This window comes from Heteronotia binoei, chromosome 1 (assembly GCF_032191835.1).
Source record: "Heteronotia binoei isolate CCM8104 ecotype False Entrance Well chromosome 1, APGP_CSIRO_Hbin_v1, whole genome shotgun sequence".
NCBI lineage: Eukaryota > Metazoa > Chordata > Lepidosauria > Squamata > Gekkonidae > Heteronotia > Heteronotia binoei.
In genome coordinates, this window is record NC_083223.1 from 101430815 (window position 1) to 101448872 (window position 18058).

The 18058-nt window shown below is 42.6% G+C and overlaps 1 protein-coding gene across 4 annotated transcripts in view; it reads right to left on the minus strand.

The window, feature by feature from the left end:
- The window catches only part of FYN (FYN proto-oncogene, Src family tyrosine kinase), a 187265-nt gene extending 169772 nt beyond the window's left edge, over nucleotides 1–17493 (minus strand). For all 4 annotated transcript variants that reach the window (XM_060238273.1, XM_060238285.1, XM_060238280.1 and 1 more), the window contains exon 1: nucleotides 16951–17493. The gene's annotated coding sequence lies outside the window, so the exon portion shown is untranslated. The remainder of the gene's footprint in view (nucleotides 1–16950) is intronic.
- Between the last annotated feature and the right edge of the window lie 565 nt (nucleotides 17494–18058).

An 18058-nucleotide genomic window follows, 5' to 3' on the forward strand; every position in this document is an offset into this window, starting at 1 on the left:
AAGAAAAAACATTATCCGTACCTGAAAATTTTAGATAGAAAGGCAGATCCTCAACTGATAAAAATACTGATCACCTATCAATGGATTCATAATGATAACCACAGAATCTAGTTGGGAGAGACCAAAGGTGTACATATTACCTACAGATCAACTTTCATAAACCAGACTACAGGGTTCCATTATCAGAAAGAAAACACACAGAAGCAACTGATAAATTGCTTCCAGGAACAAATCCCATTGTGTAACTGAGAAGAAAATCTTAATGGGGCACAAAATCGCGTCACTCAGTATGCTGCAGTCTGAGTTTCAAAGCAAAGTAGTTCCACATGTTCCTGGATGGCCAATTTTCTTTTGCCAGCAGATTCCCATGCCTTGTGGGGCATTTCTCCACATACCCCAATTTTGAGAGATTCAGGAAGGTGTTGCTACAAAGGCAAGTGGAAGCCCTTGCATTCATATGGAACACCAATGCTTATTGGATGTTTCTGATCCCACAAGAAACTTCAGTGACCAAAATAACATTGTCTAGGAAAGTAAGCATCATTTCCCTCCTACCATTTATGCATGTAACTCCATACCTATTTTCCTATCATTTAGGCGTGTCACCTATAGGCCCAGGTGACTATCAAAATGAAAATAAAAATTAGAGAAACATGCTGCTTATTTGTCACTAAACTCGTCACTGAAATTCTGGAAAAGGAACTTATGGGCAGTGTGATCTGTTGGTATCCTGCAGTTCCTTTGGAATACTATTCCATCTGAAGGCAAAGTCTCACATCATTGTTTTTCACTTGGGAGCAGGCCTGCCATTACATCATGTCAATTAAGAATAGCTGACAATTGCATTTTTTGTAGCGCAATATATAGAAGCAGGAAACAGTCCTTTCCCAGCGCTGCTTCCGTATATTTCATGGAAATAGAAATCATTTCCACATGTTTTGCTCTGCCTTAAAGTAGCACTGTTTTGAGGAGCATCCAGATGGTGTTGCCCTCTATTCATCCTGCTTCTGTTTCCCTCACTCTGCTGTGGTCTTACACAAACTTAGTTATGTATCTTTTTAGAAAGACTGTAACCAAAATGCCTTTAGACGTCACATGGACAATAAAGGCTGCCAAGTAGCCTCGGGCATCTGGGGGGTTACCAGGAGCAAAGAGAAGTTTTGGCTGGCATTATGGAAACACTCTGGTATTTGGGCAAAAATTCTATGGTAGAAGTTATTTTTACCACAGAGGTTTTGCCCAAATACCAGAGCATCCATGCATTACCAGTGATGTGATAACATCACTTCTGGTGCGTGCCAGAAGTGACATCACCACCTAGGCCTCCTTTTGCTGCTTTTAAGTCCCTGCTAGCTAGCTGATCAGCACCAGGGGAGGCTCCCAGGAGTGGGGATCCCCTGCCCCCAGCAGGGGCCTATGACAACAAAAGTGAGACACACAGAGAGATAGGGAAGAAAAAAGGCAAAGCCACTGTGTATAAATGTCCAAACAATCTTGAGAAAAATCACAATACTTATTGCACTCACAATATAACACTAATATATATTACAAAAGTTCAAAATAAGTCACAAGCAAGCACAGCAACAGTGCAGCACTGTATGGGCAATCCAAGCCGAAAGTCCAACTGGTAAAGTTCAAAAAGTGATGCAATCACCAATATCTTTTGAAGGACATCTTCAGTTTCAACGCTGCTGACTAGAATCCACTATGGACAGAAGTCCAGTGCTTCCCTTAAGCCCTGAACCTTACTGGAGAGAATACAGAGTTAGAAGCATTGAAATTTGAAAAGATTATGTTCTTTGAAGTTTAAGCTTGGACAAAGCTTTCTGCAAAAATGAGGTCCAAATATCCAGAGATGCTTGTTTAGCGGCTTCCTTTACAATTGTTGGAATTTGGTCCATAGTGGATGTTGGAACAGGAGAAAATTGTGGCTGCAGGAGAAACTGCTGTGCATATTTTGCTGCTACTGAGATGCCTCTGCATTCATAGCAACCATAAGAGCTACACAGGGAATCATCACTGTATGGAAGCAGCCATACATATATTATTTCCAACTGAAGTAATAACTGATTTCATACCAAAAAAATTGTACCTACATAGAAAGTGTAACAGAGTCCCAAACTAAAGTGTCCTGAAGAAGGTGATCTCAATCTGAAAAAGCTCCTTAGGTGGCAGGTTTGGAGAACGATAGCGGTGGAAAGCAGTGTTCCCTCTAAGCTGAGTTAGTGTGAGCTAGCTCACACATTTTTGTTTTAGCTCACAAAGGATGGCCCCAGAGCAAACTAATTTATGCAGCTGCCAAATCACTCACTCACAACTTTTATGCCAGTAGCTCACAAAGTAGAATTTTTGCTCACAAGACTCCACAGCTTAAAGGGAGTATTGGTGGAAAGTGCTGTCAAGTTGTAGCTGATGTATGGTTTTCACAGCAAGAGATGAATACAGGTGGTTTGTCATTGCCTGCCTCTGTGTAGCAAATGTGACCTTCCCTGGTAGTCTCCTGTTTTGACTCTGCTTAGCTTCTGAGATCTGATGACATCAGGCTAGCCTGGGTCATCAACATCAGGGCATTTTTCATATTTACATGAAGACAAAACTTCTACTACAAAGAACATTTATAGCTGAAGGGTAGAAGAAGCATATGATTCTTTACATTTTCTGAAAACAGAGCAATCAAGATTTTTTAAAATGTGATAATGCCTAGCTTTCTTCTTACTTTTTCTACACCTAGGCCACAGTGCTTATGGTCTGGTTCAGGGACCCCAACCTTTCTGAGCTTGCAGGCATCTCTGAAATTCTGATGGAGGGGGTGGGCTCAATCCCAATACAGCTGACGTAGGAGATGAAGCCAACCACAAAATTACTGCCAAGGGAGGCAGAGGACATCCTAGTGCACAGGAGATGGCAGGTAATTAAGAATGGGAGTCAGTGCCACTATAGTGGCAGCTGCCACTGAAACAATATTATTTTAATCAGCATGGCCACTCAGATCTTTAGTGGCCAATTAGAAGCCCTGCTGGGCAGAAGCCCCACCCATTTTCTAAGAACACTTGAGGGGCATTAAGAAGGGTAGCACTGGGCAGCATGTTGGGACCCCTGGTCTGGTTTACCAATCTAAAAGACCTTTTCATGCAGTAAGAGCTTCCAGAATATAACATGCATTCAAGCCCTAAAGAAAGGGGGCTCAGCCTGGAGTCTCAAGTGATTACTTGGAAGCAGCTGTCATTTTCTATAGGCAACCAGCTCTCTAGAGCAGCGGTGTCAAACATGCAGCCTGGAGGGCTCCTATCAGGCCCCCGAGCAACTGACTGTCATCTGCTTCCTTCTCCTTCTCTCTTCCTTCCTTCTGTGTCTCAGCTTGCTTTGCCAGGCTTGCTCAGTTGCACAGGAGCTACAAAGCAAAGTCTCTACTTTCTCCATTGACTGAGGTTCCTCCCGGGGGGGGGGGGGGGAGGGATGGTTTCTTTTGCCAGGCTGTCTCAATCACACAGCAGAGCTACTGAGCCAAGCCTCTCTTCCTTCTATTGGCTAAGGCTTTTTCCCCTCTTGGTCCCCTGAGGAAGGAAGGAAAGAGCCAGAGCTTCCTTTGCCCAGCTCCCTGGATTGCATGGGGGAGATACAAAAAAAGCACCTTTAAGACCAAAGAGTGCTAATGTTTTAAGCATATTTTATTTTAAGTTTTTAAAAATCTTTAATTGCGTTCGCCTGTGCGTGCTTTATAAAGTTTACATCTCCACTACCTGGCATTATATTTTATGACATATATGGTCCATCCTGACAAGGTCTCATTTATGTCAGATCCGGCCCTTATAACAAATGAGTTCAACACCCCTGCTCTAGACACCCCGTCTTTTCTACTTTCACAACCACAATAACATGTTTCTTCTGTTTCTCTTTATGTGTGTGTGTGTACTTATATTCTACAGGCCGTAAACTGTAATCAGACATGAAGCGTTCAATATTATTTAAGCTGTGTTAAAAGATGTGCCCCCAACTTAGAAAAAATGTAAGGAGACAGACATTAGGAAGGACCAAAATGCTTAAATAGCTCCAAAGGCTTGTAGGTGATTTATACAGCATATTTGCTAGAAGAAACAGTTGGATTAGGACTCAGTTTAGCGACTGCATAACTGGGGTAGAGATGCTTCTATGAGGCATTCTGGCTAATAAAATTTCCAAAATCCATCAACAAGAGATTTCCTAAAGTTTCATAGATAGGAAGCTACAAGTATAGGCCCACAATACTTGTGGGGGAGACTCCCCCCACCCCACCTTTTCTTCCCAGGCCTGCACCCAGCGCAACTCCCAGGCCTGTGCCTCTGGCACCAGCATGTCCAGAGTGGCTCCCAGGCTGTACCAATGCTCAGTACAGCTCCTGGGTTGGGCAGCCATCAGCACTAGACTCAGCGCGGAGCCCTGGGCTGTGCTGCTGCTGGACGCAGTGCAGAGCACTGAGCTGCACTACACTGCTGCTAGAACCAGCATGGCTTCCTGCTTTCATCAACCACCAGCGGTAAGCACTTTTGGAGGGAATCTGAACCTCACACCATGTTTGTTTTGAAATTTTCAGATCTTTCTGCAAACCTGAGGAGTCCCTGGGGAGCTAGTAATATACAGATTAATTTTCTAACATTTTGATTCCTTCATAAGTTTCCAAAAAGCTTAGAAAAGAAGACTGAAAGCTGTTATACATAGTACTAGCACCCAGAACTGGAATAAAAATTGAACAGAGATGGCCTTAAAAATGAATTAGACAAATTCATGGAAGAGAATTCTGCTGAAGCTATTAGTTATAAACATTTCTATGCTCAGAGGCAGTAAGTATTTGAATATCAGATGCTGGCAACAAATAATGAGCAATGGCTCTTGTCCTCATGTACTATTTGCACTCTTCCTGATGGAATTTTGCTAGCTCCTATGAATACAGATTCAGGATGTAATGAATCAAAATGCCACATAAATATGACCCATTTATTAATGCTGAGGAATGCTGCCATCAAGATTCCATTCTGTTTGCCTCTCTCTGCCTGCCACCATCTTGACACCGGCTCTTCTCCATGGGAGGCTGAGGGCAAGCAGAGATGAAGCAGAATCTAATGGATTTTTTCTATAATTTCATTGTGCTCAGTGAGAACAACAGCAGCCTCTGAGAGAAATATGTCTCTTTCTTTACCTGGCCCTGACGGTTAACCAGTAATGAATCAAGGTATGGGTAGACAAAAAAGGATTGTGCTGCTTTACTAGTCCTCCCAACATAAGAACATAAGAAGAGCTCAGCTGTATTAGATTGGTGGCCATCTAGTCCACCAACCTGTCCCATATAGTTGCCAACCAGTTGTCTTGGAGGGGCCAACAAACACAGAATAGAAGCCAAGGCCTTCCCCTGAGGCTGCCTCTGAATATGGTATTCAGACGTGCTGACTCTGAATATGGAGGTGCCTTTAGTAACCATGGCTAGTAGCCACTGATAAACCTATCCTCCATGAATTTGTCTAACCTCTTTTAAAAGCCATCCATGCTCATGGTCATTAGTACAACCACTGCCAGTGAATTCCCTATTTTAATCACTCAAGTAAAGATTTATTCCTTTCTGTCAGTTCTGAATCTATTGCCCATCAACTTCACTGAGTAGCCCTAAATACCAACATTAAGGGAAAGGGAGAAAAAGATCTCTACTTTCTTCATCCTGTGCATAATTTTATAAATCTCTATCACATTCCCTCAGACATCATTTTTCTAAACTGAAACGTATCAGAACTCTTTAGTGCCCAGGGGTGTAAATATGTGGCCGGCAAGCCAGAACAGGACCCCAGAGGGTTCCTGTCAGGCCCATGAGCAACTCACAGTCATCTGCTTCCTTCTCCCTCTCCTCTGCTTTCTTCTGTGTCACAGCTTGCTTTGCCAGGCTTGCTCAGTCACAGGAGCTACAGAGCAAAGCTTCTATTTTCTCCATTGGCTGAGGCTCATCTCTTGGGGAGGAAGTAGAGATTGCTTTGCCGGGGGAGGATTTCCTTTGTACGGTCCCAACAAGGTCTCATTTATGTAAGACCTGACCCTCAAGAAAAATGAGTTTAACACCTCTGCTTCACCCTTTCTTCACAGGAAATGTGCTCTGCCTCTTAACCATCTTAATTGCCCTCCTCTGTATTTCTTCCAGCTCAGAAATACCCTTTTTGAGATACTGTGACTAGAAATGCCCACAGTACTCCAAACAAGTTCTCACCATAGATCTCTACAGGGACATTACCAATACTGTTCATTTTCAGTTCTTCTCTAATATTTTGCAACATGAATTAACCTTTTTCATTGCTGCCACACACTTGAATTGCCTTCTTCATAAAGCCAGCCGCTACAACCTCAAGATCTCTTTCCCTTTCAGTTTCAGCCTGTTCAGACCCCATCAGAGTATATTTATAGTATTTTCTGCCAATGTGTATTATACTTAACAACACTGAATTTTATTTATTTATTTTAGTATATTTCTATTCCAACCATTCCCCATAGGGCTCAGGGTGGAGCACAACATATAATAAAACACAATAAAAACATTTTATGAACAGACAACTCAGCAGCACTCAGAAAGTTTCCAAATCATCATAATATTGCCCAGCCTGGCCGTCTCACATTACGACAAGATGTTATCCCATAAAGATGGCAGATATTATTCCATTTTATAGCACAGGTGACAATGCCAACAGGGGAGGCCAACCAGATCAAGAAATAGATGCCCACAGTCTCAACTAAAAGCCTGGCGGAGCAGCTCCGTTTTACAGGCCCTACAGAAAGCTAATAAGCCAGGTAGGGTCTGGAATCTGGATCTCGCTAGGGAGCTGATTCCACCAGGTTGGGGCCAGGACTGAAAAAGCCCTGGCCCTGGTTGAGGCAAGGCAGACGTCTCTTGGGCTGGGGACAGCCAACAGATGTTGGGAGGCCGAATGTAACAACTTCCTGGGCATATATCTGCAATTTAGAAACATTCTCCTGGAGTTCTTCACAGCTACCTTTGGTTACCATCCTGAATAATTTGTTATCATCTGCAAACCTGAACACTACACTTCTCACACTCAATTCCAGACCATTATGAACAAGTTAAATAGCACTAGTCCCAACCAATGCTCCCTCTAAGCTATGGAGTCTTGTGAGCAAAAATTCTGCTTCATGAGCTACTGACATTAAAGTTGTGAGCAAGTGATTTAGCTACTGCATAAATTAGTTTGCTCTGGGGTCATCTTTTCAGAGCTAAGACAAAAATGAGTGAGCTAAAAAACCATGAGCTAGCTCACACTAATTCAGCTTAGAGGAAACACTGGTCCCAAAACTGATGCTTATCAGACCCACCTCTCTCTACTGTAAGAAGTCTTCATTTATTTCTACTCTCTGCTTCTTGTCATTTAACTAGTGTTAATCCATAAGAGGGCCTGTTCTCTTCTCCCATGATTGTTAAGCATATTTGGTGAGATTCCTTTTCAAATGTTTTTTGGAAGTCTAAGTATATAGTATCTACTGATCACTCTCATCTACATGCTTGATAACTTTCTCAAAGAACTCTAAAAGACTGTTGAGGCAGGAGAAAGACTTCTATTTGCAGAAGCCATGTTGATTTCTCCTCAAAGGACTTTGTTTTTCTGTGTGCTCTGCTGTAACTTGACTGCACTTTACACACACAAAATAATTCTATCTTTAATAACAGTTTCTGCTAATTTACTTGCAACATATGGTAGACTAACTGGCCTGTAATTTCCTGGATCCTCCCCAGATCCCTTTTTATACTTTTCATTAAATAAACAATATCGTACTTGAGCTCCTTAAAAACCTTCAGATGTATGCCATCCGTACCCAGATTCATTCACTTTCCACAGTGAAAACAAATGCTAAAAAATTTCATCTGTTTCTCTGCTATGTCCCCATCACCTTTAAGCAATCCTTTTCTTCCTTTGTCAATCAATGGTCTTGCCTAACCAGTTTAATATTCCCAACATATATTAAGAAATGCTTATTGTTGGCCTTGATGTTTCTAGCAATCCTCTCTCAAATTTTCTTTTTGCTCCCCTTATTGTCCATTTACATTTGCTTTACCAGAACCTATGCTCCTCTCTTGTTCACTTCACCTAGGAAAGCCTTCCACTTTTTGAATGAAGCTGTTTGGTTTTTTATTGCTTCCTTGACTTGGGTTGTTAACTATGCAGGAATTCTTTTACACTTAGTAGTACATTTCCTAACTCAAGGAATGCATTGTATCTGTGTCTCAGTTAAGGCCAAACTATATGTTACAACACAAGTGAGTCATCACAGGGACCTGCAGCTGTACTATAGCTGTGAGTTCCCAGTGGAACCTTCATTTAAAAGTGTCATGGGGGCCCAATTAAGATCGGGACCTTTGTCGGGGGGGAGGGGAGGAAAGACTCCTGCCCCATTCATTTTCCTGAGCTGAAATGGCACTGGAGGCATTTTATTTGCCCTGTTGGGAGATAACATGTAGCTTGGGCCTTAGTGTAGTTTTTAGGAGTTTCCAAACATCCTAGAGAGATTTCATTCTCCTTTTAAACTTCCTTTTGACTAGTCCTCTCAATAACCTAGGTTCACATTAGCATTCTTGACTAAAAGATTTTTCATTCACATGGACTCCATGTAGGACTTTATGAATTTTTCAGCACAGTAACTGCCTCTTCAACAACGTTCATTTTTCCTTATTTGGCAATGTTCGTAAAATCTGGCAACTCTTTCCATTTCATCTCCAGCCACTCAAATAATATATGAACTTGCTCACCTAGGTTTCCCTCCATATCTTCAAGACTGGGCAAAAAAATAAATCTTTTGTTATCACCTCCAAGATTCAAAAGCATTTCTGGAGGTTTAGAAATTCTCAAAGTTCTGGAGCCTTCATTGCTGAACTTTTGACCAGAGCAGGCAACATCTAGCACCAATGAGTGCAGAGTGAGTGCAACAGATGAGTGCCTCACATACATGCCATGCCATTCAACCCAATGTTTCCACAGAGCATCACTCCAGACTAGCATTTCTATTAGGGTTGCCAAGTCCACTTCTAGAAATATCTGGGGACTTTTGAGAGTGGAGCCAGGAGACTTTGGAGGTGGAGCCAGGAGCAAGGTTGTGACAAGCACAACTGAACTCCAAAGGGAGTTCTGGCCATCACATTTAACGGGACCTCACACCTTTTAAATGCCTTCCCTCCAATGGAAATAATGAAGGATAGGGGCACCTTCTTTGGGAACTCATAGAATTGGACTCCCTGGTCCAATCTTTTTGAAAATTGGGAGGGTCTTTTGGGGATAGCACTGAATGCTATGCTGCAATTTGGTGCCTCTACCTCAAAAAACAGGCCCCCTACAGCCCCAGATACCCATGGATCAATTCTCCATTATACCTATAGAAATCGATCTCCATAAGGAATAACAGACTGCCCAGCAGACATTTCCCTCCCCTTCCCCTTTCTGATGACCCTGAAGCGGGGGGAGGACTTCCAAACTGGAGGATCCCCTGCCCCCACCTGGGGATTGGCAACCCTAATTTTTATGCACAGTATTTCTTTGGGGAGATCCAATTATCCATATCTGCCTAGTCACTAGTATATTTGTGTGTGTGTATCTTTGCATATTTTACAGAACTGGAGCATACAGACAAAGAAATTAAGTCTAACCTAGATGGCCCAGGCTAACTTGATCTTGTCAGATCTCAGAAGCTAAGCATGGTCAATCTTGATTAGTACTTGGATGGGAAACAGCCAAGGAAGTACAGGGTTACTATGCAGAGGCAGGCAATGGCAAACAACCTCTGTTCATTCCTTGCCTTGAAAACCCTCCAGGTTAGCATGCTGGCTGTGGCTTGACAGCACTTTCTGCCACTATCACCAGCCCCTTGGTACTGGGAAATTAGAAACATAGGCACTGACTGGATGAAAAATACAAAAAGTCCAAGAATGATATAAGTGTGTATGCCAAGTGTCTCCCTTGTTATCTGCATTCTAAAACAGACTCAACGCACATCAGGACCCCAATGGGAGGAAAAGAGACACCAAAATTTACCATGCAACTTTCCTTTGCAGAGCAAGCATCAAAAGTTAGTGCTTGTAACACAGGGACCATTTCACTTCCTTGCTTGCAGTTTGGCAATGATGATTTCCTAGGTGAAGGCCATAGTCTCTGAAAAGTAAATCTCAATTCAGTGAATTGGTGAGTTACAGTCAGGAACGTGTTCTCCTCTACACTGCCTATGGAATGAGGACATCTCCCAAATTTTCTCCAGATATAAAAACAGAAATAAATGAACATGACTGCTAAGCTGATTAAGAAGAACATATACCATTACAATTTTAAACAATCAATACAAAAATATTAACAAGCAAGACAACCCAAATTCAAACCTGAATAAAATTGGACACTGTAGGACACTGTAGGCTGAGCAGACTGTTGTTCTGGTCCAGCAAGGCTTTTCATCTCTGTAGTCTGACACTAACTTTTGTCAAAGATATTAACTTTCAAACCAAAACACCTCAGTACAACAAATAACCTTCTTGCACCTGTTATAGGCCTTTAACTCTGTCGGCAGCTGTTGGGTATTGCATTGATCATGCTTGAAATATTTACTTCCTAGTCAAATAGCTGACATTATATACATGTTTCACAAATATAGTTCCAACTCAACAGATACCCAGAAGTACTACAAATATGTTCAGTGTCCTATTTTCATAACAAATAATCAAAATGATTCCTGTGACACAAAAAGGACACTTGGTGTGCATATGCAAAGCAGGGGGAGGGGGTTTACTATGTTCCTCTTTCTTGAAATCTCTGGTCTACTATTAATGCTTCCTTAACATCAGGAACAATACAATCCAACACAAGAACTGTAAGAACTGTTCCTTGTTGGTTCAATGTGATGAATGCATAATCATACTTGTATATGACTTTACAATTTATTGCAGTGGTTTAATAGTGAGAAAAATAACTGGGCATCTCTCTAAAGACTTGAGAAATAAAAAGGACTCATTTAGGAAATGAAAGGAGGCTCTTATAACCAAGGATGAATTTAAACAAATAACCAGTGCTTGTAGAGAAAGAGTTAGGAAAGCTAAAGATCACTATGAGCTGAGGCTAGTGAGAGATGCTAAAAACAACAAAAAGGGTTCTTTTCTTAGAGCAAGGACATGGTAGGCCTATTGCAAGGACTGGAAAGTGAAATTGTAAGAGGTGATGAAAAAAGAACAGAACTGCTCAGTTGCTACTTTTTCTCAGTCTCCTTTTGTGAGGACTCAACATGGCAAAAACAGAACATATGATAAGGGAAAGGAGTTGAAGTCTAGGATCAGCATGGGTAGTACATAAACACCTAGTTTCTTTAAATGAAACTAAGTTGCTGGGGCCAGATGGACTGTATCCAAGGTACTAAAAGGAACCTGCAGATGGAATTTCTGCCCATAATTTTTGAGAATTCTTGGAGAACAGATGAGGTGCCAGAAGACTGGAGGCAGGCAAATGTTGTCCCCAGGCTTTTTTTTTGTAGCAAGAACTCCTCTGCATATTTAAGCTACACATCCCTGATCTAGCCAATGGCCCAAGAGCTTACAGGGCTCTTAGCACAGGGCCTACTGTAAGCTCCAGGAGGATTGGCTACATAAGGGATGTGTGACTTAATATGCAAAAGAGTTCCTACTACAAAAAAAACCTGGTTGTCCCCATCTTCAAGAAGAGGTGGAAAGGAGTAACCAGGTAACTACTGACCCATCAGCTTGATATCTATACTTGGGAAAGTTTTAGAACAAATCATCAAACAGCCAGTTCTTGACCATTTAGAAAGGATGGCTGTGATTACTAAGCGCCAGCATGGGTTTCTCAAGAACAAGTCATCTCAGATTAACCTTATCTCTTTTTTTTGAGAAAGTTACTACCTTGCTTGTTCAGGGGAATGCTATAGACATAACATTCTTGTTGACAAGTTGGTAAAATACGGTTTGGATCCTATTACTGTTAGGTGGATCTGTAATTAGTTGACAAATCACACCCAAAGAGGAGTGACAAGTAGAGAGGAGTGACAAGTGGAGTGCCTCCAGGATCTGTCCTGGGACCTGTTTTGTTCAACAACTTTATAAATTATTTGGATGAAGGAACAGAGGGCATGCTTATTAAATTTGCAGATGATATTAAATTGGGATGGGTCACAAATACAGTAGAACAGGGGTGGCCAACGGTAGCTCTCCAGATGTTTTTGCCTACAACTCCCATCAGCCCCAGCCAGCATGGCCAATGGCTGGGGCTGATGGGAGTTGTAGGCAAAAAACATCTGGAGAGTTACCATTGGCCACCCCTGCAGTAGAAGATAGGGACAGAATACAGGATGATTCTGACAGGCTGGGGAACCGGGTTAAAACAAATAAAATATATCTTAATGGGGATAAATGTAAAGTTTTGCGTTTAGGTAGGAAAAATCCAATGCATCATTATAGAATGGAGGAGATTTGTCTTGGCAATAGTATGTGCAAAAAGGATCTAGGGGTCTTAGTGGACCATGCACTGAACATGAGTCAGCAGTATGATGTGGCTAAAAAAGCAAATGCTATTTTGGGCTGTATCAACAGAATTGCAGTGTCCAGATCACATGAAGTGACTGTATCACTTTGCTCTGGTAAGTTACCTAGAGTACTGTGTTCGGTTCTGGGCACCACAATTTAAGGATACAGACAAGCTAGAATGTGTCCAGAGGAGGGCAATGAAGATGGTGAGGGGTCTGGAGACAGGAACGGTTGCATCAATGCTTAGTTCTCATGGTTTTTTCTTATACGCCCAAGGAAATGCTGACTGCCACTTTGCCGTTAGTCAGCAGTTTTTCTCCAGGCCAGTTTGGCAAGGGACCCTGGAGGTTTCTGCCATCTTCTGGGCATGGAGCAAGGGGAGATATTTATGAAGTTCTTATATTGTGCTGGGAGTTGGACTAGATGACCCTGGAGGTTCCTTCAAACTCTGTTTCTATAAAACATTCAGCATATACTAACATGGAGAGAAGTGCACGTTAAGTTAGAACAAAAAGTTAGTTTTCCAAATTATTAGGTAAGTATCTTTAGCTGCAATAACTAAAAACATTGTACTGTGAGACATACTCTTCAAGACAGTGGGCAGTTTCAACTTGTTGAATCTCATATTTATTACATCATAAATCCAATGCGAATCATATCATGCCTAGGATTACAGTGCTCTTCCTAATGAAGCCCAAAGGGCTGCTGGCCCCTGGGGTCTCTTCTAGTACTCCACCCATATCTAGATGGATAACATCATTCAGGCTCCTCAAGCAATATAATTGTTGCCTATTAAACCATACAATACTTGCAAATTCAGAATTTTATACATAGTAAGCATCTGTCTTCTTGGCTAACTTCTTTGTTGGCAAATGCTGCCAACAGATATCACATGCAACATCCAGTACTTGTCCTCACTGAAAAAAAAAATTCAGTAGACAACTTGTATTCGATAAAGCCCACTATTTGTCCCTCTAAAGACAGTTTTCATTTTTAATTAAGAAAAAAAAATCACATGCTATTTTATGTTCTATAGCTATTAAAAGATTGAGATACACTTTGGATCAGCCAGAACCGAAAAACCATGTTATCATATACAATTGTACTGCTGTGTACAGCACTGCAGCAAATCATCACTAGTTTGAAAAAATAGTAAAAGACTTTGAATAGTGATCGTTGAATATCTTCCTTTTACTAATCAAAGAGAACAGTGAATGTCTTATCTAAATGTTCTAAAGGATATATGTGTTCTAGCCTTAAGGAGGTGGAAATTGTTCATATGAGATAAATGATCCACTAGGAAAGGAGCTGCTATTATGCCAAATTCTAAACATGGCTTTTTACAGGCTTTAGTTAATGCCTGTGCTCAGCAGCTGAACTGTTTCCAAAGAGTATACACAGGAAAGGCAATTATTCTGAGGATAGCAAAAACCTGAATCTAGATTCCGCTGTGCAGAAGCAATACATAAAATAATGCTCAAGATTCGTAGTGCTGATATAATGTTCCTGCCCCAAGCTCTTCTTGAAGAAAGACAAACACAAATGCTGTAACAATAAAACACAAACACCCAAAAACAAAACAAATCCCCTTATTCTGATCTTGGAAGCCAGCCTTGCCATTTACACTTAGATAGCAATAGTTGTATTAGCATTGCTACCCTTTCAGAAAAGAAAAGGTACTACATGATACAGGAGCAGTGCCAAAGTATATGTGATGGGAGCGGGATAACCAGCTTAAGTTCTTTGTGTCTACAATAAATTAAGTAAATATCCATGTGTGTGTGTGGGTTCTGAACATAAAAATTGGGGGACATCATAGCAATGTAACTAAAAAACTTTCAAAACTTTATTTCGTATAATGTTTCATTTGCTCTGTGTTCTGAAATCTAAACTTCCTTAACCATATTTGAAACATCTACATGTTACAGCTAACAGACTGGTACATCTATTTAACAAAAATGAATGGACATATTCCTCCAAACACTTGCATGCTTAGACCCAAACTATATGGTAATGGCAGCAGACCCATGTTTTACACCCAAGCATGCCTCAGTCAATATGTAAAGTAATATATAAAGTAATAGATCTATTGTAATAACAAAAGACAGGCATGTGAGTAAGGAGTAACTGAAACTACATTAGATACATTTCTAAGGTAGTATCTAGCTGGGAATAAAGGCGATGAATAGGTAACATTTATCAAGGTAAGTAGTGTGCATGTGGGAGTTCAGCACACCCTCACCCAAGTGTCATCTTTTTCTTAAAAATTAGATATTCAGTATTCTCTTATAGACACTTTAAAACTTAAATTCACTTGCAGTGAGAATAATACCCCCACCCTGCCCCCAAACATGGGCAAGAGGATATCAAAATTGTTTAAAATGCTAGCATAACAGTCACTTGTATATATTCTGTTTAAGAGAAGCAACAACAGTTGCTTAGGTAGCAGGAGGAAGGATGTGAAGTAGAGGATGTATACAGACAGGAAAGTGACATGCTTTTCCAGGCAGAATTTTCAGTGGATTTGCATGCCCGGTCTCCACTTGTGAGGACTGGAATGAACCACAGAGATTTCAGGAGGAGGTGTGTGCATTTTTGTACTTCTTGTAGTGGGAGTTTTAAAGTGTTGTTTTTTTTTAATTTTCCTCCTCTACTATATCTGCTGGATGAATAGCTTACAGTATTTTCTACTTTAAAGTAAGAGTTTGCCCCTCCCCCATTTGAATTCTAGAATCTGCAGTGTCAAAGTCATGCATACAGCAAAAGACAAATTTAATATTTCAGCAGAAGAGTTGGTGAAATGTACATTGTCACTATACAATGCAAGCCTGATGCATGATGCCCAGTTTTCTCCACTAGCCTAAATTTGCTTGAAAAGGGGCTAAGAGATTGGCGGTCTCTTCTGAAAGAACAAGAAGCCGCCTCTGGGGAAAAGACAAAAATTAACTAGCAGTAAGAGGAAGAAAAGGCTCTCTTTCAAAACCTCACCACCCTTGGGGCATTTTGTGCATCTCTTCTTTCTTTACTGAAAACCCTCTTTGTCACACACACAAGCACTGCAAGTTTTATTTGCAAGGGATGGAAGAGTCGTTTTATTTATTATTTCTTCAACTCCCCCTTTTTGCAGTTAAACTGCAACAAATAAGAGCCTGGGTATGAATCTTGGTGGCTCTCCCTCCTCACTTCCTAAACTAGTAAAATCTCCAATCTGTGTGCAAGTTAAGGAGGGTGGAGACCTGGAAAAATTTCAACATTTTTCAAAGGGAGAGAAAAGCAGCATGTGTGCATTGAAAACCCAGCTGTATAGGACTATCAATTATTAAAGGATTACATCACCCCAGTCATTATCACGCTCTTCAACATTCAACACACCACAGAACATTATCTAATTGATCCTCTCACAAGACAATGTGTCACCCCACCAGGAGTTGTCAAATGCTGTAATTTTAAGGGGGTTTCCCTTCTTCTCAAGAAGCATCTTGTATTCCAGATTCTCTACACATCACAGAATCTAGCAGGCAACAGCCCTTGTTTCAGAAAGCTCCCATCCTGTGAATCAAAGAAAGCCCCCACTCCCTAATATCCTGCAAATCAAAGATAACATCTGTAAATCATCCCTTATTTGAAAACTGCATCATTTGATAACAGTGGTCACCATCACTGCAACCAGCAGGGTCACAACAAGGACCAATTCCCTGAAGTGTCAGGCTCTCATATCAATAACCACATCTGTTTTGATGGCACGACTCTGGCACTTTTATAACGGCACCCTCCCTTCCTACTGTTATACACACACTCATACACAACATTCCAGAAACCTAGTACCCCCAAAAACTTCTAAAGCCAAAGCCTCGTGCTAAGATGATAGCACAGAACCTCTTCAGCCAACAGGAACTCCACCCAAATTATCCATGTACAAATGCCATATGCTGACAGCAGGCTCCTAGACCTGTCTAGATACCTAGTAAATCGCCGGATCTATATGCATTTAACGTATATTGTTCTCCGGAACGTACATCATTCTTCTCCCACCCACCCCCCTCCCCATTTAACGCAATGATGGCACTGCAAATGCAAGCCATTTCTGTTGGCAAGGATGGTTCCGCCCTCCCCTTCCACATTTACCCGCCGCCCCCCTCCGAAAGATCACCCCGCCCACGTTTCTACCTACTACTACCCCTTTGGTCGTTCCCACCTCTCCTTTGCCAGGCGCACGTTATACGCACCGGGCTCGGCGAAGGGAGATCTGAATGAATAAAGCCTTGGAGCGATACACTTCCGAAAGAGAAGTGCGCACACACAAAGGGGGTGGGGGTGGGGGAAACCGCCCAGTGCTACAAAAGCCGGCGCATGCCCCACTCCCCCTTCCACGAGGCAGGGGCTGCAGCGGAGGGCGGGCAGGAGAGGCGCGTTCTGCTTCTTACCTGAAGCGCAGCAGGACTGCGGGGTCTGCAGAGCCACCTTCGCGCGGGCAGGCGGACGCCCCCCCTCCCTGCTCTCTGCGGGGTCCTGAGGGCGGCGGTCCGAGTCCTTTCTCCAGATGATTTCTCGCTGCTCTCAGCCAAGCCCTTTTATTACCAAGGCAAAGACCGAAATAACGAGGGGGGGGGGGGAGGTGGACGTCAAAACTCCCCGCCTCAGCAGCTGCAGGGCTCCAAGAGCCGGGCGAGGAAGGGGGCGGCAGCTTTGTCTGGCGCAAGGCTGCCCGGAGATGTGCTCGGGCAACGAGGCTCGCTTTCCGTCTGGCTCTCTCTTTCAGCCTCAGTCTGCCTCCTCCCCTCCCAGCACCATCCCCACCACGGCCGCCGCCGCCGCCGCCACCCAGGCTCCTGACAGATGGCGCAACCGCAGCATCGCTACTTTGGCGCGCCTCCTGGCCAGCTCGCGCGGACGAAGCCTGCACTCCGCTGCCTTCTTTCACCGTCCCTCGCCTCCTCACCCCTGCGTCAGTTCCCAAAGCAGGGGGCGGCCTAAGACTGACATCCCGAGCCGACCTATGGCGAAGCGCCTCTGGGACAGGGGACTCCGATCCTTATTGGCAGGCGCAGCACTTGGAAAGGCGGGAGTAGCGGGCTTCGTTTTGTACAGCGCATCAGCAGCCCAGGGTGTGTTCGTGTTTCTGACAGTGCTGCGTTAGGAAAAGGATTGTTTTAGCCACACGCCTAAACAGAAGGGAAGCCAACAGGGGAAAAGAGCCTTCCTTTTCATCGTATGCCGTCTAAACCAAGCACGTATTTCCCCGCAATGCCGGACGCTTACACCACACATCAGCATTCCTATCAATTTGCCTCTGCAATCCCAATGAAAGTAATTAGGACCGGGGTATTGATTAGCTGGTCAAGGAAGTTTTAAATAGTTCTTCTGGCCACGTGAAATGTAGAGGACTTAAAAAGAAATTAGTCGGGGGGTGGGACTAAAAGTGAATTTCCTTTTAGTTGTGCAAAATACTGGGAAGGGTTAAGGAAGCTGCTTTGTGTGAGTCAAAGTTTGTAGTCACAAACAGCTGATGCGGGTTGCTCTCCTATTACTCTG